The 24166-nt window shown below is 41.8% G+C and overlaps 1 protein-coding gene and 1 long non-coding RNA gene across 2 annotated transcripts in view; one reads left to right on the top strand and one right to left on the bottom strand.

The window, feature by feature from the left end:
- Window positions 1-9418: 9418 nt before the first annotated feature.
- LOC139434379 (uncharacterized) lies at window positions 9419-10513 on the bottom strand. The gene is made up of 3 exons (XR_011643728.1): window positions 10405-10513; window positions 9959-10050; window positions 9419-9569 (listed from the first exon to the last, which is right to left on the bottom strand). It is a non-coding gene; the product is annotated as an uncharacterized lncRNA (long non-coding RNA).
- Window positions 10514-14682: 4169 nt separating this feature from the next.
- Window positions 14683-24166, top strand: part of LOC117452920 (uro-adherence factor A-like) — a 47855-nt gene continuing 38371 nt past the window's right edge. Inside the window, exon 1 of the mRNA XM_034091737.2 lies at window positions 14683-14776. The gene's annotated coding sequence lies outside the window, so the exon portion shown is untranslated. The remainder of the gene's footprint in view (window positions 14777-24166) is intronic.

Raw genomic sequence — 24166 nt, 5'->3', positions numbered from 1 at the left:
TATTTTATATTTTTTAATTTATTTTTTGCATTTGTTGTAATCATTATTTTTAATACTTTCTGCTGACACTAGGTGGGGCTGTGCCCCACCTGCCCCTAATGACCAGTCGCCACTGTCTATATGATACTAAACAGTAACGCAAACGACCGCATTCGTCCTCGTGGGGCCGCAGCCTAAGACACAAGTCTGTAGGACGGCAGTAAGCAGAGGTCTGGGTGGAGGATGCTCCTGATCGCTGCTTTGCTTTCTCCAGCACTTCGGGGGGTCCAGGTGGATGGAGCTCTGTCCTGATGATCCCCTGGGGTTAGGGGTCCTTCTCCAGCACCTCGGTGGTGCAGGTGGATGGAGCTCTGTCCTGATGATCCGCTGGGGTTAGGGGTCCTTCTCCAGCACCTCGGGGGTCCAGGTGGATGGAGCTCTGTCCTGATGATCCGCTAGGGTTAGGGGTCCTTCTCCAGCACCTCGGTGGTGCAGGTGGATGGAGCTCTGTCCTGATGATCCGCTGGGGTTAGGGGTCCTTCTCCAGCACCTCGGGGGTCCAGGTGGATGGAGCTCTGTCCTGATGATCCGCTGGGGTTAGGGGTCCTTCTCCAGCACCTCGGGGGTCCAGGTGGATGGAGCTCTGTCCTGATGATCCGCTGGAGTTAGGGGTCCTTCTCCAGCACCTCGGGGGGTCCAGGTGGATGGAGCTCTGTCCTGATGATCCGCTGGGGTTAGGGGTCCTTCTCCAGCACCTCGGGGGGTCCAGGTGGATGGAGCTCTGTCCTGATGATCCGCTGGGGTTAGGGGTCCTTCTCCAGCACCTCGGGGGGTCCAGGTAGATGGAGCTCTGTCCCGATGATCCGCTGGAGTTAGGGGTCCTTCTCCAGCAGAGCCATTTCTCCAGAATTTTCCTAATTACAGAGAAAAACAATAGAAAAATAAAAAAGTGAATTAATCATATTAGACACAGGGTTGCAGAAGTATTATTGCAAAATGTAACTCAGCATTTCAGACAAACAATCCCTAAAGGATCATTTAAAATGATGTACTGTTCTGGTTTTTTAAAAACTAAAGAGATGAAATGACAGTCACACGTGCATCCCTTTGACAGCACAAACTAACATCAAGCTAAAGGCTGCTGTCTATTTGTGATTGTCTTATTATGGGATCAGGATAAATTAAATACACTTTAACCTAAATAAAAGATGATCAAATCTGGTGGAAATATTGAAAATAGGCTTTTCTTTTGCTCTACCTCAAAGCAGCATGAGCTGAATAAAAAGGTTATAATGTTGTCCCAAAGTTTAATAAACAGTAAAACATTGGAACATGTCGAGAAATAAATAAAGCTAACAGCAGCTACACGTCAGGGTAGCGTTTCATAAATCCCACCGTACTGTAGGCTATATCGGTCTAAATGTTTTCACTTTGGTCTATGTATGTAATATAAAGTATAACTTATCTATAACAGAGCCAAGATCTCTGTATGACTATGACTTTAGTAAACTTCTGAATTGAATTAAAAAATAAGTGTAAACAACAGTGCAGTACGTCCAGCTAGCTACCCGTTCGAGCATATGCCTTGAGTTGCACATAGCCACACACACACACACACACACACACACACACACACCACACACACACACACACACACACACACACACACACACACACACACACACACACACACACACACACACACACACACACACACACACACACACACACACCACACACCATTTGTATTGTATTATTGTATGAGAGAGGTTCCAGGTTGAATTGAGGCGAATATTTGTAATGTTCAGAGGTTGTTGTGTTTAATATTCATGAGAATATTTGTCATTGTTCAAATGATAATAAACATTAGCATAAAGCATATTTGTCCACTCATATGTTGATAAGAGTATTAAAAACTTGAAAAATATTCCTCTAAGGTACATTTAGAACAGATAAAAAATGTGCGATTAATTTGCGAGTAATCGCGATTAACTATGGACAATCATGCGATTAATCGCGATTAAATATTTTAATCGACTGATAGCCCTAATTTGTAACAATATTCCCTAAAAGGCACAATCACCACGAACACGGCTAAAGCTAAAGGGTCAAGTACAGTACTATGACTAACTAACGTTGTAGCCTCTATGGTTGTAGCCTAGCAGAGTGGACAAGTTGCTGTTAGCTGACAGTGATCACGTTGATCACGGGATAAAATCAAAGATGGCGCCTGTGTCGGCTCGCCGCTCCCTGAGCTTAGGGTTAGCTATCCTGTTTTTGTTTTATGTTTGTCAGAATGTCTCTGCTCTGCTCATCGATGATTGCCAAGCTCTCCTCCACCTCAGACCCTCATTGGAGTTGATACTGTTGCCCAAACTCACATCTGACAACCATACATCGTCCGTCCCCCCCTCTACTGTGGGATATTCCCTCCTACCTGCGCCTGCTGCCTCACCGAAAGCACTTTAGACGCTGGGGAAAGCGTGCTGGTGCACTGGTCTCTTCACGCCTCGGATATCATGGCCCTCCCGCTGCACGCCATGTGAGGGATCGATGGATTCGCCGTATTCTTCCGGAGCTACGGCCTCTGCTGGGCCCGCTGCCAGCCACTCCTGCCCGACTGACTGCTCCCGGCCCGCGCGGTGTCCAACACGCAAATCTTCGTCAGCTGAGACGAGCTACTCCTTCTCCAAGCCCGGAGTGACAACTTAGCATGGCTTTGCTAAATGCTAGGTCGATAGCAAACAAAACGTTCCTGCTAAATGACTTCTTCACCTCTTGTGAACTGGATTTTATGTTTCTGACGGAGACCTGGGTCCACGCTGGCGAGTATACATCGTTCTCTGAACTTCTTCCTCCTGACTGTACATTCTTCAGCTCTCCCCGCACCACTGGCCATGGTGGGGGCATAGCATCAGTGTTTAGAGCTAGCCTACAATGCCGATTGCTTCACCATGTAACTAGCTACGCTAGCTTTGAGTTGCAGCTTTTTGAACTGAACCCGGCCTCACCTATACTCTGCGCAGTCGTGTATCGTCCGCCAAAATGCAATAAGGATTTCATAAATGACTTTTCTGACTTTCTGTCCGGGATCATGGTGAAATATGATCGTATTTTGATCTGCGGAGACTTCAATGTTCATGTGTGTTGCGAGTCAAAACCTCTGGTTAGGGACTTTTTAAATCTCCTTGATCTTTTGGTCTCGTTCAGTCCGTGGCTGGCCCAACACACGAAAAAGGACACACCTTAGATTTAGTATTATCATTTGGACTGTCTGTCTCTGTGGATGAAATCTGTGCAGCAACGCGTATCTCAGACCATTTACCGGTTCTGTTTACAACCTCGATCCCCTCCGCAGGAGTCGAGTCACGTGCCCCTGCGTGCCGTCTGCGTTCGATTAACCCCTTGACTGCCTCACAGTCTTCTGATGTTTGTAATGCTTCTCTGATCTGTAAATTAGAGATGAACTGTGCTTTTAGTGCTGATGAGCTTATCTCCATGTTTGACTCGACATGTACCCAAATACTCGATTCTGTTGCTCCTTTTACGCTTAGACGCACCAAAATTCTCTCACAGCCGTGGCTCAATGACTGTACTCGTGCTCTCAGACGCGCTTGCAGGCGTGCAGAGAGAAATGGAAAAAGGACAAACTCCATGTCTCCCTATAAATCCTTTGTGCTTGCCTAGCTGACTACCAGACGGCAGTCAAAGCAGCCAAAACACAGCACATTTCTCTGTTAATCTCCAAAAACAGCCATAAACCTCAGGTTGAAGTCAATCCCTGTGATGTTTCTCCAATTGTGCCATCGACTACTCTCTGTGATAAGTTTCTTACATTTTTTATTGAAAAAGTATCTGCTCTTAGGCTAGCCCACACTAGTGCTACCCCAGATTCTGCTCCCTTTCTGTGCGCTGCTGTCCTCGACCACTTTGAGCCTGTATCCCTCTCTTCTCTCTCGGATGTAGTCAAGCACCTGCGGCCGACAAACTGCACCTCAGACAGCATTCCCTCTCGCCTTCTCAGAGACGTCTTCGAATCAGTTGGAGCAAGTATTTTATTACTTATAAACACCTCTCTTAGCTCAGGATGTGTCCCAGCTGCCTTCAAACATGCCGTGGTCAAGCCACTACTTAAAAAGAAAAATCTTGACCCCTCCATTCTCGCAAATGTTAGGCCCATTTCCCAGCTACCTTTTCTAAAAATCCCTGGAGCGAGTAGTCTACGCCCAGCTGCAGTCTTTCTTAACCGCGCATGGCATCCATGAAAAGTTTCAGTCTGGCTTTAAACCCATGCACAGCACTGAAACAGCCCTTTTAAGAGTTTTTAATGATCTGCTCCTAGCCGCCGACTCAGGTAGCCCAGCGTCTTGGTGCTTGTTAGACCTGGACACGCTGCCTTTGGACACTGTGGACCATACGATCCTGTTGTCACGGCTTGAACAGTCCGCAGCATCACAGGCTGCTGCCCTTGCATGGGTTCAGGTCTACCTGACAGACCGTAGCTTTTTTAGTGCAGCTACAGATGTAGCACTCCAGATCAGACTCAAATGGGTGTGTCCCAGTCAAAAGCCCAGCGGATGCCAGTGGCTGGGGGTGTTGCCAAATTGCTAGAGGGCGTTGCCCAATTTCCCCATTTGTTCAATTACAGGATTTAACCATGAGATGGCGCTTCATTCACAAAATACACATTGTTGTTGTAGAAACATCACATATTTTAGATCAAATAAAGTATATAGTTTGCTTTATGCAGTATATTTCTTGTAATATTGTACAGTAGATTGAAGTAAATCAACTTATACATTAAGATAAGATAAGATGGACCTTTATTAATCCCGTGGGAAAATTCAGTAGTTCAAACAGCCAACAGGGTGAGAGTGAAAAACAGGACAGCACAGATTAATAAAATAAAAATAAGATGAGCGATAAAAATAATAATAATGAGAAACTATGAAATAAGAAATGAATAAAACTAAAATGTAATTATCATATCATATATTATAATGTATTGTATTATTAAGTAATATCATACATTAACCCCATTATAGCAGATTCCACATTGAATGGATGAACACATGTATGCATCAATAATTACAACAGAGTATTTCTAAATACAAGTTGTAAAAATACTTATATGTATTTAATATTAACCCTTTGGAGTCGACCGTCACGCCGGCGTGATCAGATCACATGACCTGTTCAAGCCGGTGCCGCATAAAAACAACAGTCCGGACAACATTGCCGTGTGTTTTCTGTCGAAAAGTACTGGCCTTGAAACTACTATCCCAGTCTTTGTTTCATGCAAAAAGACCCAGTAAACACGGAGATTACGAATGATATAAAGTTAATACATTTCAAAAGTATGAAATATGGAAGCACATATTTGAATATCGTCGCCTATTTGATCATTTTACGAAACGGAAATACTGGAAACTGTAGATCCTGCTCAACAGGATGTATATGTGTATTTCTGTCGAAAGGTACTGGCTTGAAACTATATGCCAGTCTTTGTTTCATGCAAAAATACCCAATAAACACGGACATACGTTCATATAAAGTTGAAATACAGATATATTTCAGAAGTATGAATAATGGAAGCACCATATTTTAATATCTTCGCCGTATTTTATCATTTTACGAACGGAAAATACTGGAAACTGTAGATTCTGCTCAACAGGATGTATTTACCAGGGAGGGGGTGAGGTATTCAGGTAAACGGAGTGATACGAAACGAGACGAAAAGAGACGAAGAGGGACGGCGGGAAATGGAGAGAGACGAAGATATACGAAGACAGGCTGCGGGAGACGAAGAGAGGCGGCGGGAGACTGCGATTGAAGTAAAGTGACAGACAAACATTGAGAATTTTAGATATAGTTAGATAGATTTAGAGTTTTGAAGACTCAACTATGATGAAGAGAACTCTGAACGTGAGTCAAGCTTTAAGCTTGTTTTTGACATGGAGGAGGAGGAATCTGTGATGTTGCCCTCTGTGTCGTAGTTGACAGAAACCGCTTTGAAGCGTGGCACAAATAAAGACAGATAAAACAGATTGTTGTACATAATGTGTATATATATATATATTTGTATTATATTTATAATAACACTTTTGCCTTATCAGAATGAAATGCCATGCTACCTCAATCAAACTTTCACATTATCATAGTCACAACCCATGTATATATTTCCAGCTTTTAAATGGTTTCGTTGTGTATGTTTGTGTTATGAAAAATAAAATCATTTTCAAAATCTGTTTTTACGTTTTTTTTGTGATTTTGGGTCCAAAATGTTCATATAGTAGAAGATCACTGCTCTAAACAAAGTCAAAAATCCTACATCCAAATGAAATAAATATAATTAATTATGATGAATACGTTAAGTCTTGTTCATTGTTTTTCACTTTTATTAAATGTTTGATATTTCCGGTGGAAATGGTGGACTATCGGACATTCAAAATGCAGCATATTTTCACTCTTACACACATATATTCTCATTTTACATACATACATTTTCACTCTTACACACGGATATTCTCCTTTTGCTCTCATGCGAAATCTACTAAAACAAAGTATGTCATGTATATTTAGTTTTCGTTGATGAGACGAGACGGACTAAGGTGTTAATGGTGGACTATCGGACATTCAAAATGCAGCATATTTCCCCCAAGTGTCTGTCAAAATGCATTTTACGTTTCTAACTTGCAATATCATTATTTCCGCTCTCTTCAGAAGAGAGATCTCCCTGTGTCTCTCTGTGTGCGGGGGATCACAGGAGGGGGGGGGGGGGGAGAGCTGTGGAATGTGACATACATTCCGATGGCCAATTAGTTTTAAACAAAGGGTCCCCAACATACATAGGACACATGGGGGGTTGGGCTGGTGAACGGTATGGTCTGCAGCACATCACAGAGGCATTTAAAAAGTGAAGACAATACATTCTGGAAATGTTCACATCAGGCACCTTCAAGTTAAACAATACTACTGTACAGTAAACAATTAACACAGTAAACTATGTGGATTAAATCACATTTATTTCGTTAAAAATAAACGAAATGACTCGGTTTGCATTCATAAAGAATGCACAAACGTGTTTAATCGTTAATGTCAAATATGTACTAAGTAAATAGCCTACATTAGTTCCTGCTCAAGATTAGATTCAACTTTATTGTTATTGCACAGATTACAGGTAGGCCTACTAAGACAACGAATGCAGTTTAGCTTCTAACCAGGTGCAACAAGCAGTAAAGTGAAAAGTAATGTTCACAATCTACAGAATAAAATATATAATGAATTGAATGATGAATAAACAGTGAGGGGTATGAATACACTAGATATCAGCCTGTGAGCAGTATGAACAGTGTGTTAATCGTTAATGTCAGATATGTACTAAGTAAATAGCCTATATTAATTTCATGATGGATTAAACCACATTTATTTCGTTAAAAATAAACAAAATGATTAAATGTAGGGTGAATTTCCCTAATGTGGAACATTTTTGCATTTCAGACTTCGGGAATATATTGCGACATGAAGCCGATACAATAAATCAAAATCCAGTAACATTCTGAAATCCCCAGGATGTGTCCTAATCAAACCAAAAGAGAACATGCAGATATTAAACTCATAAAAGAAATGGTAGACATATTAGTACTCTTAGTGCCAAGTTGTCTCAGACAATCTGTTTTCCTAATGTGGGACAGTTCTGTGCAAAATGTGGGACACTGAAAAGTCTATATTAAAAAGCCTCAGTCACCTTCATTCATATAATAAAAAAATCTCAGGCCAGTAACACTCAAAGCTACAGTAAATGTGCAATACCATGCTATGTTACTATTTATAATGTTATTGTTGTTACAACAGAAGATGTTTTTATTTAAATTGAAGTTAAATGCATCAATCTGGTGCACTGAGGGCAAAATTAGTAGATTTGTGGATACAGCTCTCAACACTCATATGAAACAGAACTGTTCTTACAATGTGTGTTGGAAGGTATTAAATTACTATGCATATTTTATTGTGTAAACACACAGCTGATCACCTGAGAGCTGCCGTTTCATTCAGAGCGTTTAAAAAAAACGACGGTCTGATTTCAACAACTCAATGTGTGATTATTATAGCAGTAATATTAGACACTAATAATACAGTAAACTATTAACACTGTACATATTATTGTTTGCCCGTGGGATTAGGATGATCGGTAGAGAGCCGCTGCATTTTCCTCCGGTCGGATGTGATATAAAAACAAAGCGATTATTGTTGTTGTTGTAAACTCACGTGGATTAAATTTAGTGCATTCATTTCAACTCGCGAACATATGATACATTAAATGAATGCGAGGATGACGATTACGCCAACGTGAATTAAACATTATTTTGTTAAATAAAAACATGGTGATGTTTAGTAAATGATTACATGTCTCTTACTTAGCACAGAATATGATCCTATCCGTGACATATATGGATCTTAACAAATATCCGCTATATCAGATACCTGTAGATCAGCTGTTTATTTCACATGAGTTTCAGTGTGGCAGCTTTTCACGGCTCCCCCTGGTGGATCCATGATCCATTGCAGCTGGTTTCATTATAATTAAATGTATTTATCAAGGGGGCGTTTCAAGTCCTCGGGGGGGGTTTTCCTTATCAGCAGGGGCCCACCCCGTGCCGATCACGGACCTGCACGGGTAGGCGTCTGAAACGAAGCGCTACATCTGTAGGTGCCTTCTCCTCTGCCAAAGCCCCTCTTACCTGTGGGGTCCCCAGGGGATGTAGGAAGCAGGAGCAGGTGGGGAGAGATGGGACTTCAAGGTTATTTGTTTTAAATGTGTCTTGGAGATAAGGACCAGCTGCACACAATAAAATACAGTATAACACAAAACCAATAAGACACACGGTGACACATGGCACACCAACAATCAATCATCGTCCAGCCTCAGCTTTGGTATTCTTTCACAACCATGTTATGGGTTTATTAGACTGAGCAAACATAAACATATGTGGGGAACATAGTGCTGCGTCTCATGGAACATGAAGATTTAATAAATACATAGTAGGTGGCGATATATGCTCCTAGTGGTAGCGATTCGCCATTAATATATAAATATCAAAATATACGAATATATAAATAATAGTAATATGGAAATTAATATCCTTCTTCTAATATCCCTTCTTGTGCACAGCATCAGTGTTGATCCTCCAGTTCAGCCCATTGTCTAAGTGCACTCCCAGGTATTTGTAGTCCTCCACAACAGCCACATCCTCTCCCAGAATGCACAGGGGTAGAGAAGACGTCCTCACCCTCCTGAAATCAATGACCATCTCTCTGGTCTTGGCCACATTCAGAATACTCACAACATTAGGCTGAGGTTCATCTTCCGCTCTTCTTGAAGTGGTTGTGCTTCTTGTTGCTTCCGGCTAAAATAAATATTGAATATTGTTAGCACAACACCATCTTTAAGCCGGACAGTCTGCCCTGTCCGGTCAAATTCCTCACTCCTGAAGTGCTCACTGCAGAGCAGTGTCCTGTCACAGGAAACAAAACCGTCCCTTCTTAGGGCGAGTTCCCACTGCCTCCTCCTCTCTTTGGTTTTGGGAAACCTTAAAAACATGAGAAAGGTAGCCAGATATATAAATTATTGTCAACATGTTCCTCCCTTCTTTCCTTTAACATTAAGGGTAGGACAAAAATACACACCGAAATTATCATATTTTTGGTATGTATGCATGTATGTATAGCCTACTTTAAGAATAAGACAACCACACTAAGAGTAATAAAAAAGGTGTCCAATAGAAACATTAAATAATTGTGTAAAGACAATATAATACAATAATAACATATTCTAAAGAGGCTGGGTCAACACCAATCTTGCAATACTATTATCTCACATAGCCCCACTGATCCTATGTAGCAGGACTTGTAATGTCCATACATCCACTAAGTAATTAACGATTATCCTAATTTTAGTCATAATATTGTCATATCTTACACGTGAAAGGTGATCCCACGGGTTCTTGTTTCCAGACTGCGGTGATTAGAGCATCCGTAGGCTGCACAAAAGTCCGGCATAGTCAGGTACTTCTGTAAACACAAAGCCAGCAAATTCCTGTATCATAATGCAAGATATTTTTAACAAGCCAAACCACTTGGAAGAAATCATGTGTAACTTAAGTTGTGTTGAAAAGAAAGAGCAGTTCTGCCTCTCCCACTGGTGTAAAATTGCTGGGTCAACTTTGTAATACTAGGTCTCACTCACAGCCTCTTGTTATTAGCCAGCTAATAAATACAACCACATACACAAAGAAAAGCTGCAATTTCAACATGTCCAAGCATCCTGTATCATAGCCATGCTAATCATGTTTATAATAAACCAAACCGTTTGTAAATCAGTCAAGATTTCAGTGAGTTAAGAGTATTTTTGTGCAGATCACTCACCTTACAACAGCTACCATAACGCGAATCAGAGTAACTGTTGACTGTAGCAAGATGGCGGCCGGTCAGCTACGCTGGAAAATCTCCCATGAGCCATCTAGTGTTTATATATATATATGGCACCGACTCTGTGCACACGGAGTGCACAGACAGGGAGCTGTTAACGTCGGTCTGTACAACGGAACTGTGCCAAAACTACGCCAATCGGCTACGGAGGGAGACTCCCCCCTTCACTGGAGAACTGCGCTAAAACAGCTGATCACAACGTTCACACTCTGTGGTCACGAAGTACTCCACTAGCCGCCGCCGCCCCCCCCCCTCTGTAGACTTTCCTGAAGTACTCCCCCCGTTGATAGAAATCAACACGTAATGAATTAAGACCCCACGGTTTGATGATTGATAGGTATGTGGGTTGTCTTTCATTTTGGCACGCAGAAAAATGTTATAATAAACATAGATACTGTATGTTAAATGGATATATCCGCCTTCTTTCATTTATCTTTCCATTCCCACAACAATATACATAAATAAATGGCATATTTTGGACATAGTTCGAATGGTGATTAATCATGATTAATGAATTTTTAAGCTGTGATTAATCTGATTAAAAATTGTAATCGTTTGACAGCCCTAGTTTTTATGTGTTTAAATTACATGTACAGCACTTTGGCTCGACCAAAATCGTTTTTAAATGTGCTCTACAAATAAAATTTGATTTGATACGTGTCCATCAACGTGACCACGCCCTAATTTATGCAAAAACGTTAAGACCTAATATAAATAAAAGGGTCGTGTTAGAAAACAATTCACTCACAGATTCATAATCATGAAGGTGGAATCTAACTATATCGATAATAATATTTATTGCATCCATGGGTAGAAACATGTTTTTTTCTGCTGTAAAGTTGGGCATTTTAACATGGGGGTCTATGGAAATTGCTCCTTTCTGCAGCCAGTCCCTAGCGGCCCATGTATGAACTGCAGTGTGTGGCACTTCCGTATTGGCTTCCCGGCTGTTCCCCAGAGTTTTCCGCTTGATACCAACACAATTAGGAACATGCTCACATCTTACTATGTGGGTCTGAAGAGCTGAAGCATTCATACACAATGGATACAAACTGTGTTGTCTCATTCTATATCCTGTGAGAAAATTATAAACATTTAGCATTCAAAATTCGACATACTATTCCTGAGGAAGATCTGAATAATCAACAGATTTGAATGGAATCTCTAACATTTTCATGTAGAAGACAAAAGACTGATTATACAAATTACATTTATTAAAATTTGAACCAGAAGATGAAGTCTCAAAGAATGTTTTAAATAAAAGGACATAAAACAAAAAGGTGGATAATAATACAGTCTATTAAATGTAAAGACATTTGGTCAAATGAAATGACAATGAGCAAGTGATAACAACAACGCGTGGATGAAGCTGGTGCAGGTCTTTCTTCATGCCCCCCCTCCGTGCTGTCCCCTCAGAGGAAGTGGGGAAACGGGATAAGACTCTGGACACCACGCTGTCTCAATGATCCACACTGTTAATATGAGAGGAAAATAAATGTTTTAGGAAATGAAAAATATGAAGTTAACAAATAAAACACAGCTCATGGACGGTAGGTTTTCCTACAAAGTTAACTCAGCCTCCATTGATTTTCATATCAAATTAGCGTGTTAATAAAATAAGCTATCATGGCTTATACTTGCGTATCTAAACAGAATCATGAAAGCCTGTTGGTAGAGTCAGGCACACGAGTCCGTTTGAGTGTGTGAGCCGGTGTCTGAACGCTCACTCACTGCTAGCTATGTAGCTAACTGTTAGGCTACTTAGCTTGCATTGTTATGGATCTAAAGGTAGCACATGCTAACTTTCATAGCACAGCTTTACTTCTCACTTAACACAATAAAGAAACAGCCCGTATAGTACAGCACAAACAACACAAATGATCAATACTTACATACATTTTCACTTGTAGTATTATAATAATTGAAATGCTGGTTCTTCTGGGGGTGTTCTATCCACGCTCAGCTAGCTACCGCACCGCAGCTACCTGCACTGTACAATCGCTGGAGGACTGGGCTGTCACTCAAAAACTGAGTAACCAATGGGGACGCACACCTGAAAGTCCCGCCCAACTGGGAGGTTTGTGTCAGAATCTCAAACAAAAAGTGAAGGAGCGCAAATGAGAGAGCTGCAGTGAGAGCACAAGTCTGATCATTGAGAAAGAAGAAACAGGAACGGCAAACAAAAACCTATGTTAAAACAAAGAAAAAATACTTATAGTTTACATGATTACACACATGATTTGTTTGCAATTTATAGTTTTATTTTTGAAATTTATTTTATTTTGCTTGACACTTTTTTTTCTTTTAAACTCATAGTTTTGCTTTATTCTGAGAACGTGTTGCTTTATCTTTATGATACAAAACTAATCCCGTACATATCCGGCATGAATCGCTGAAAGGTTTGGGAAGCTTTGTTTCGTGAAAGGCTGGCAGAGGGTGTGGCCATAGCTCTGGGCGTGGCTACTGGCTATTCTACGGAGCCCGCCTAGGGGACATGGAGAAGACAAAAAATGTATTTAAAAAAAATAAATAATTGCGAGATATCGCAAAACCTTTGCGGGATCTCGCAATACTTTTGCGAGATCTCGTTGCAGTTTGTAGACGGTCTCTAAGCACTCCTCTCTCTCCTCCAGCTGCAGATTGTGGCCAATTCTTGAAGTTTAGCTCGGATGATGGCACGTATCGAACTGTTCTGATAAAAAAAACGACTCTGTAGCTCGTTGTCTACCTTGATATGATTGTAAAGTCATGTTGTTTGTATTTTTACAACGTTATGTTCATGAGTTATTGATCCGCAAAATTCGAATCTGTCAATAACTCAGCTCAGAGTATGCTTTGCGACGTGCATGTCCCCTCGCTCTGAGTGTTCTCTTGAGGTGTCTTTCACTGATGTCAAACCCGTGCCTATTGCCGAGCACTGATGTTATATCTTTATATTTAAGGCCAAGCTCAAAGCAAAATTGATGAACCGCTCCATTGTTGTGGTTTCTGTGTTACTGAACTGACCAGGAAGTACATTGAGCTAAATGAAACGTTTTGCGAGATCTCGCAAAACATTATTATTATTATTATTATTTTTTTTAAATAATTTTTTTTTTCTTCTCCATGTCCCCTAGGGGGCTCCGTAGTATCCCTACACCCAGGAAGACAATGATAAATCTCCAACGAAGCGTTTTGGGAAGGTATTTTCTGTGTTAAGAGTTTTACTCGCTATGGTGTACTTTCAGGGTTTTTGACTCTGCAGACCGTTTACATGCATAAAAACCTTCATAACACACAAGGGGACGGGTGATAACCGGAAAAGCATGACATGGGACCTTTACGTTTTTTGATCAACGAAGGACAATGCCTGTATTCTCATTTCCATTTTAAGAACAATTTCCTTCACAATTCAGAAGTCTTGGGACACTTGAGAAATTGAACACAATGAACAAAATTACATGACAGCATCTGTGAATGTAACTCTGTACATTTACTTGTACATAGCTTTATACTTCCAACCACTTATTTTATTGATCCTTTTACTTCATTATATGTATACAGTATCATACATTACAGTTATCGCTGCTGTTTTTTGTAATGTATTGGTATTTGTTTTGGTTTAACCAATAATTATATAAAAAGGCCTACTTCTTTCTTAGTGGGACAATCATTCCTTCATAGACTTTTCATTAATAGTTGTCTGTGTTACATCTATGCTCACACTATGCCGATGTTGGAAATAATTACATCTTTAAATAACAAAACCCTTGCATTGTTCTAGATTGTTCAACACTTTGAAAGAAAACTGCAAAGAAGGAGAAAAGTCACTAATATAAAATATAAATGCTATAGCCTACTATGAGTGTGGTGAACTCTGTAAATCCTTTAATTCTTGATTTGGCTCTGAAATGGTCTCTTTGAGTCACAGTATTTGCTTTATAGTGGCATGACTTTAAAAAGTATTAATAAATGAACATTTCAATATTCTACATGTGTTATAAACAATTAATTAATATTTAAATGTGTCCTTGAAATAGTATGTCTACACCGAGTTTGTATATATGTTATTATCAGCACTCATTATACAGATATATAAACATAATCAGTGAATGTGCAGTCGTTATGAAGTCACTCAAGGATTATAGGGGTTACATTGGATTATTCTGTAGTTATATAAAGCAGTTGCACGGGATTGGTGGCTGGAGCCGAGCATGCGCAGAGCGTCTCCTCGCATTTATGAACACAAGAAACCACAAGCGTATTTACGGAGTTTAAAGTGCAGAGTGAGCGTTTTTAAGGAAAGGAAAGCGTCCTGTGAAGAATCAAGGTGAGTTTATGTTTTTTCCGCGGTTCGGCTCGGTTCGGCCCGTCTCTGTGAGTGTGTGTGAGTGTGAGAGGGGGGTGTGTGTGCTTGGTTTATTCTCTGTGCGCTGTAAATGGAATTAGGAGAGAAAGGAGGACGCTGCATCATGGAGTGTATTCAGCAGCAGTTCGTGTTAAAGCAGTTCTCTGCATGTAAATGCTTCAGGCCGCCGCTCTGGAAGTTTCTCCGGCTGCACGCACTGAGCTGCCAGCCAAAAACTGAACATTATCCCGGCCTTTTTATCGGGAACAAAATGTTCCTCCAACCGAACGTGAAGCTGCGCACAGACCCTTAACATAATGCCGTCAAAAAGTTATATTTTAACATTTGTAATCATTATTTCGTCATGATTTTGGACAACTTTTGTTGCCTTTTAATTTTATTTGTGGACATTTGTAACAACTGAAGTTGATTATTTGCGCGTTTTCACTCTTATAAAAAACCAGAATGGCACAGACTTGCAGCATGAGTGTTGAGTCTGCATTTTCATTTAAATGTGATGCTGAAGTATTTGCTGCTGGGACAACGGAGGAGTCTTCATCACTCACTGCGAGTTTAGAGTGCACACACACACACACACACACACACACACACACACACACACACACACGCACGCACGCACGCGCGCTACAGTCACAACCACGGTCCTCTGGAACTCCTTGTACCCTTTTTAGTTTCGCGCGGTTTTAGATGCTCGTCGGGCTGATCGTTAATGAGATCAAGTGCACACTCAGCACTTGTGATTGACGTTCTATCTGATGTAAAGGTTTTACCAACACAATTCTCCCAGCCTGTAACATGCAAGTCTGCTTTGTGCATATTATTAACTGAAGAAGAATGAGCCATACAGTGTAGACATTGTGTTTGGAGTATGTGTGTGTCTGTGTGCAGGCCCGTACCCAGGACTTCTTAATACCGAGGTCCAAAACATGCTAGGGGAGCTCGGGGCAGGCCCCCCCCAAAAAATGTGTATGCACACAAAAGCATTTTACTCTGGGCTCAGCAGGTGAGAAACTAAAGAGGGGCTTCCAAATGTGGCAGGCCAGGTGTTGGTGCTGCCGGATTTGGCACCCCCACTATAACTTTGTTCAAAATAGTCGTACTGTCACCAAAATCACACTGGTGTTTGCTGTTTACCTGTAGTTTGTGCACACAAAAGCATTTTACTCTGGGCAAAAGCATTACATCATTATTTACACAACACGAAAATAACTTAATGTAAAGTATTTATTTCACCTTCCCTTATTATACATCCATGGGTACAAGTCCGGACTGCGACTGGTTGTTGATAAATTGATGTTGTCTTCTTCTGTTTGCTTTAATGTAGGCTACTTAGTTGTGCATTGCCCCCACCGCCAGTAAATGGAAGTACTACAAAGAACCCTGTTAATTATATGAAGTTATTTCACAAGTTTTATTATATACACCTCAAAATGATTTGACCTCAATGGTGGGTACGGCCATGTCTGTGTGTGTCAAAGCCTCAGAACCTTTGTCAATGTGCACCTTTTACTTTTACAGTTGTATCCTAAGCAGAAAGGATGTTGATGCCGCACAGGTTAAAGGCCAAACTGCTCAGTTAGGAATCCCCTCTGCAAACAGGAAACAAAAAACTAAAACAGTTAAAGAGTCACTGAAATGAACAAATGTGTCAACATTCCCTACCCCTTTCTTAGGATAATACCCAGGGTTAAGTTGGGATTTGATATGTGGGGGGGCTCTGTGTGGAGGTGCGAGAGGGGGGCGGAGGTCGAGGATCTCATTATTTGACTTAAGGGATATACACTGTGGCCCTAAAGCAACTGCTCTATTATCTGTATCAAATGCACACATTGATGCCACCAAATGTCAGTCAAAATAGAAAGTACTACAAATAAACTGGAATTCATTTACATCTTAAATTATTAATATATATATATATACACAAAAAAAGGTTTACAAATATCCAACCTTCAAATTGCTTTTTTAAATCAACACTGCTCTGCACACTTGCTAAAGAACATTTGTCTGGAAATCTCGATTCATTTGTAGGGCAGCGTGAGTATGGCCAAAAGTATGGGAGTAAATCTCACTGTAAACTATTTAATCATCACCAAATTCTGTGTTATTATGACCGATCATAACTCAGCTTTATGCAGACATACAGGGCCGGTTTTTGGCATAGGCAACATAAACGGTTGCCTAGGGAGGCAGATCTGGGGGGCGCTGCGGTGGCAGCTCTGGGAGGGAAAAAACCATTTTTGACTGTTAGAGCTCATCCTAATTTTTGGCCTTGATGTAAAAACATTCATAATTAAGTAAATGTAACACCCTTTTCACCCCGGTTACACTGTTAATTTGCCCTGTACGATGGGCGCTGTAAGTGATGAAAGTGCAGGGGTGTTGGCTTATCAGTCAACACATATCGACCCAAAAAGAGCCTTCCCATGTACACACAGTCAATGTCACTTTCCAAGCCTGCCATTTTTGTTCAAGACAACACGTTTCCTTTTGAATTTTACTTCATTGTTTGTGGACTTTCGTTGTCTTTCCTTGATTTCCCTTGCGTTTTTGTACTGCGTGAGTTGCGCGCGTTGAGACGTTTCCAACAGTCTTTGAACGCTCCACAGCAGTGACACGTTACAGACGTAGTTGGAGGAGGAGTGATTGTTGCCTTCAGTCATTCACGTTTCACAACACCGTCGGTCCAGGAAGTAGAATCCGTGGTAAAATGAAGGCGAGTGTTTGACACGCTGTTATGAGTTCTGAGTTCCGAATAAAAGAGCCTTCATTCCACCTTTCTGCTCTTTTCTGTTCTTTGGTTTTAGCGCCTGGCCGACGCGCTCACGCATCACTCAGAGATATATTGTTTGTTTTTGGTACATTTATTTCCATGTTATCGTTTCCATTTCAGCACTGTTCGTTCTCTTCTTTAAACACACACATGAAGGTATCTTACCAGACGATGTTGAAACAGTTTTCGTCATTTAAATAAACAAATCGTATCTTCTCTGCAGTGCAATGCAGCGGTCAAAAAACCGTGTGGCTTCACAACCAAACTAGAACCCAGAGTATAATCAGCAGGACTCCTTTAACCAGCTGAGGCCATCGCAGCACCAATCAGCCGTGGCTGCGGATCCCGATCAAATGACACCAATCAATTCTACTCCATTACATACATTAAATGATTAAATAATCAAAATAATAAATCAACGTTTTGGCTCCTACAGACCCTAAATAAAGTCTATAATAACAACGAGAGATGTTTAACATATGGCTTAAACAAATGACAAATGAGCGAGGGTGATGACGTCAGAGCATCGTCCTATGTGCCGGGGCTGAGCCCGGACAGCCCCGGCCCAATTTAACCCCTGATAATACCCTCCCCTTTAACTGTAGTCAGGGTGAAACCTTTATATGTCACATGTTAGTGAAGAGTTGAGTTTTGTTTGTCTAGATTTACAATCTGTACAAAGGCAGTGAATAGTTTGAGAATTGCGTCTGAGTGAGTATGTCCCTCTGCCTAATGAGCCTTAAATCACTTTATATGTCTTGGAAACTCCAATCTGTTCTTTCACTAGAACTAATGTCTTGTTTTGTCAAATGTATGTCCATCTTTTTTAAATCTATGTGCACACCCGACATGGGCAGATGACAAAAAGGGCCAAAGGGAAAATTAACCATTGCATCCGTGATCAATCATCGCCAATCATGGTATGTGATACTTCCAGTATTTGAGGATCAGTTACTGCCTTTACAGATATTTTTTAGGCCGACCTGAAATTAGCATCGCAAGGGATCCCTCAACAAAGGCAATGGGGCTTTTTCCATAGGATTTCATATTGCAGTTAGACTATATTGTATTATAGTCTCCTAAGACAGCAACCACTTTTTTATCACACAAAGGAGCTTCAGATATTTACCAGTGGGGTGTTCACTGGCTTGTTTAATGTTGTAGAACAAAAGTTGATCATCTCTTCAGCTTGTGTTAACCACAGACTTTATTTCAGGCTTCTAAACACAAACGCATTCAAACAAACATCGTCTCCGAAGGTAACCGGAAGTGGTCAAATGCAACATTATTGCACCAATCAATTCACATTATATATGCTATCATAGTCAGTTACATAATAATTTAGCACTTTAACCATACATTGACCAGCTTTATGGTGTCTACCTAACATCTTGATAGTGTTGGGCGTGTTGCCCACTGTAGAAATTGTTATTATACAATCTGGGTTATGGGTACATTCTTGGTATTGTCCTCTTCCTCTTCCTTGCCTGAGGGAGCACTGGGCCTGCTTTCAGCATTTACACACACACACACACACACACACACACACACACACACACACACACACACACACACACACACACACACACACACACACACACACACACACACACACACACACACACACACACACACACACACACACACACACAGAGACACACACACACAGAGACAGACAGACAGGACTTTCTGCTTGGCTGGGGATACTCAGTGACAGTGTGTGTGTGTGTGTGTGTGTGTGTGTGTGTGTGTGTGTGTGTGTGTGTGTGTGTGTGTGTGTGTTGTGTGTGTGTGTGTGTGGTGTGTGTGTGTGTGTGTGTGTGTGTGTGTGTGTGTGTGTGTGTGTGTGTGGTCTAGCATTACTATACTTGTGGGGACCTACATCTGTTTACACAGTCACGTGTGGGGACTCGCCTCCCTTATGGGGACAAATTGGAGGTCCCCATGAGGGGAATCATGAATTTTAGGGTGAAGACTTGGTTAGGGTAAGGTTAAGGGTAAGGGTAAGGTTAAGGGTAAGGGTAAGGGTTAGGCATGTGTTGGTTATGGTTAAGGTTAGGATAAATCTCCAGGCAATGCATGTAAGTCAATGTAATGTCCCCTGAAGTGATGTATACATGGTATGTGTGTGTGTGTGTGTGTGTGTGTGTGTGTGTGTGTGTGTGTGTGTGTGTGTGTGTGTGTGTGTGTGTGTGTGTGTGTGTGTGTGTGTGTGTGTGTGTGTGTGTGTGTGTGTGTGTGTGTGTGTGTGTGTGTGTGTGTGTGTGTGTGTGTGTGTGTGTGTGTGTGTGTGTGTGTGTGTGTGTGTGTGTGTGTGTGTGTGTGTGTGTGTGTGTGTGTGTGTGTGTGTGTGTGTGTGTGTGTGTGTGTGTGTGTGTGTGTGTGTGTGTGTGTGTAGTAGGCACAGCAAGATAGCATACATACTGGATGTGGGTGTGTACATGTGGCCTCTGCTGGATTTTTATTAAATACATTTGGCTACTCTCCTTCACATATATAAAATGAAACATTTTAAAACAGCTTGCATTTATGTCCCGGAATATCTCAATGTGGTCAGCTTAAAACTAGCACCTTATTGTTAGCTGTTCAATTTAGAATCTGCCAGTGTGTAAGAGTTATGTGTGTGTGCCAATTAAAATCACATCAATCTGTGGGTTAACGTTTCATATCCATCCTTGTTGCCGTTATTTGTATTTGCCAGTATAAAGATGGTATCGTCCCTGTTGCAGCTGTTCCAGCAAAACTGGAACAAAACGCAAAAAGTGTGTCTTCATACATCGATGATCCCAAAAAATGAACTGCAGATCCTCTTGTGATGGGATGGCACCAGCAGCTACACTGGGCACATCAAGTAGATCGTAGAATACAGCCTTCTTACAAACTCTACCATCATTTGGTGTCAACTGCACACCTCTAAAGGGGCGTGTCAATGGTCTTCAGAGGCTAACGTCCCTGTGTTTCTCTCCCACAAATGAAATGATGTATCAATTAGAATCACATATTCACACATCAGTGTGCATTTAAAAGTTCACAGCCAGCTCCTGTTCTCTGTGTGGATATCATTCAGGACAGCTCAGAACAGAGGTTTATGGATGCTTCAGTGGTATTCAAACAATCCCACACACACTGGACCTTCTGCTTGGCTGGTCATGCTAAAGATGACAGTGTGTGAGGGTGACGGTACAGGGGGATGTTAATGTGGCGGGATGGATGCTACTTTTATTGAAGCACCCTATATGTTTGTTGAAAGGAATATGTTATTTTGCTAACTTTATATTTGTACTTTGGGGTTGAACAATGGGTCCATTCTCGCAAGCTCTCTGAGTGAGATTGGTGAGGTGTTGTGTTTAGGTTGTGTAGATGTTGTTGAGTGACATGTGTAGGCATTGACAATGCCCCCCCCCCCAGTTTACAGGCCGACTCGTTCTGCAGAGAGCTCACGCTAAATCATTATGTTATTTTTGAGTTGTACATACACAGTTTGAGTGGACTAAGGCCCAAAACATGTGATGTGTTTCAATTCAAATCTACAATTCACTTTACTGCTGACATACACAACCCAGTGCTTGTCCTACAACAATGAACATGTGTTCAACATGGAGGGAAAGTTTGAATGAGACTCTGTGTTCATGTATGTGTCTGCAGACAGCTGTTGGAGCCTGGGTGTGTGTGTGTGTGTGTGTGTGTGTGTGTGTGTGTGTGTGTGTGTGTGTGTGTGTGTGTGTGTGTGTGTGTGTGTGTGTGTGTGTGTGTGTGTGTGTGTGTGTGTGTGTGTGTGTGTGTGTGTGTGTGTGTGTGTGTGTGTGTGTGTGTGTGTGTGTGTGTGTGTGTGTGTTAATGGTATGTTCCCCCAGCTCCACCCTGCAACCCCCTGAAGCTATCACAGTTGTTTACCCTCTTTGCTTCTAGTATTGCATAACTCCAGTAATGGATGCGAAGTGTGTGTGGGTGTGGGTGTGGGTGTGTGTGTGTGTGTGTGTGTGTGTGTGTGTGTGTGTGTGTGTGTGTGTGTGTGTGTGTGTGTGTGTGTGTGTGTGTGTGTGTGTGTGTGTGTGTGTGTGTGTGTGTGTGTGTGTGTGTGTGTGTGTGTGTGTGTGTGTGTGTGTGTGTGTGTGTGTGTGTGTGTGTGTCTGTGGAAGCTTGTCAGGCTGGTTTAGTCTTTGCCTGTTACACATCATTCATTGTAGTATGAGTGGATTAGTGGTGTCACATGTGTAGCTGTCTGTCTAACTCTGAGGGTCAAACAGTTTATACTCTGAAACAGGGCTGGACTGGGACAGCAAATCGGCCCTGGCATTTAGACCCAGCCGGCCCAAATCCATAAAACAAACAAATAGTAGCGGTTATTGACAAGAAGAATAACTCAGTATAATTTAAAAAAACGCTATTATTATCCTTTTTACGTACCAGGGGCAAACTAAACTAATACATACAACAAGTATGTGTAACTATCAATCATTAGAAATTAGACCTTCAAACCCTCTCACAAAGCGAACAGTGACCGAGCACTAATAGGGGGGTCTGATGGTGGTGGAGGCGGGGAGGGAGCGGATCAACAACTTGAGCAGCTGTCAACTCAACATTGTAAATAACCAACAAAAGACGATCACCGGTTCATCTTGTTTTTGGCTTGAGAATAGTTTGGGCAGCGTGAGAGCGTGAGATTGAGAGTGAAAGCGTGTGTCATACGCTAGATGCGTGAGAGTTGGCAACCCTGCATTACCTGCTGCAGGTGGGGCACCAGTTATACAAGAGGGAGACAATAGCTGTACTTATTTTTTAATGAGCCACATGCCATGATGCACCAACTTCAGACTTCCTTACAGAGCCACTCCTCCACCACACACGAACGCGCACATGACCAATGAGGGCACAAGATAAGTTTGTGCACAGATGGAAGGCTGACAGGCAGGTAGGCCAAACCAAGTTCCCATCAGCAAAAACACGTGGGTTTGCTATCCTGGCTCCAAAATGGTGGAATGAGCTCCCCATTGAAATCAGGACAGCAGAAAGCTTACACATCTTCCAGACTGAAAATTCATCTCTTTCGACTCCACTTCGAGCGATAGAATTGTTAACAAAGCACTTATATACTAATAAAGGACTGGCTTATCTAAAGCCAGTTGAGTAGCACTTGAAATGTTTGGCTCTATGAAACCTGATGTACTTATATGATTCTGTTTTCTTCAAGGTTGTGTCTTCCTGGTGGAACGCACTTATTGTAAGTCGCTTTGGATAAAATCCTCAGCTAAATGCAATGTAATGTAATGTCTGGGGGGTATGCCCACCCCCCAGAAGAAAAGTTTTAAAAATAACCCCTTAAATGATGACTTCTAGTTAATTTAAGGGGGGGGGACCCTATAGTGCCCTGCCTCCCCTTTCTATGACAACACGATAGAGATAGGACCAGATGAGTCTACAGGATGAGTCGACGGCATCTTTTCTTGGGCTCGTTTCTCCCACAGATTGACGCTCTGATATGACTCCCTGATAAACACTGCTATGTCATTGATTAGGTTGAAAAGTGTTCCACATTCGATGACATTTTGGGTAGTTTCAGCCAGGACAAGATTAAGAACATGAGCATAGCACCACACATGGACATGAGTGGGTGACTGGGAGGTCATCAGTGCAGAAAATCCTTTGTACCGGCCTTGCATATTGGATGCTCCATCCGTTGCATTACCTATACACACATGCCCTTGTCCAGTTTCAGATGCTTGAAGTATTGTCCGGTGGATGCATGGCACTTCACTAAAGCCACAAGCCTCTCTTGCACAGTCTCATTGACATATTTTAAGATTACTGAACACTGATCCTGAGAAGTTATGTCTTGTGTTGTGTCCAGCTGAACAGAAGACATTCCGGCCTTCTGGACATCACTGGAGATACTTTCTTTGATGAGACTACCAACAGTTTCTATGATGGAGTTAACAGTAGTTTTGGAGAGTAGGGGGATGAGAGACCCTCTACCTTTTCTTCCACTGGATTGGTGCAATTTCTTGCTCTTCTCTACGCAATCATCCAGATGCTCTTTTAACCAGACATCATACTTTCCTAATAAAAGGATGAGCTCCAAAAAGTTACCGTGGTCCACGGTGTTGTCAGCTAGCATATATGCTCCCTCATTCTCCACCTGCCTGCACTTTCACCACATCCACCACACGCTCCAAAACCTGACGTCTCTTTCGGACTTGTTCCCTATGAGCAGACATCTGACTGCCAGCAAACATGCTTTCCATGTCTGCTTTAGAGCACCGTAAGAAAAAAGCTTCAGCACAGGTTGAATGTGTAATGCTCTTTTTGTGCTCCTCTGTACGCTGGTGTGGTGCCTCCAATCTGACATTCCAGTTATAAAGACATACAAAACAAAACAACATATGACGTCCCTTGCAATATGACGCCACTTCCTGCTGGTGCCATCTTTACCGGTGAATACCGTCTGCACAACTGGATTTCTGGTATGTTGTTGTGGGTGCTGTTCTAAAAACATCTGTAACATAGATGGCTCGGGGCGGGCAAAGTAATCTATGTCCTCCTGCTCTTTGCTCTCCTCACTCTCCTCCTCTGGGGATGCTACC

This window comes from Pseudochaenichthys georgianus, chromosome 9, assembly GCF_902827115.2.
Source record: "Pseudochaenichthys georgianus chromosome 9, fPseGeo1.2, whole genome shotgun sequence".
Lineage (NCBI taxonomy): Eukaryota > Metazoa > Chordata > Actinopteri > Perciformes > Channichthyidae > Pseudochaenichthys > Pseudochaenichthys georgianus.
This window is presented reverse-complemented; position numbering and strand designations above follow the sequence as displayed.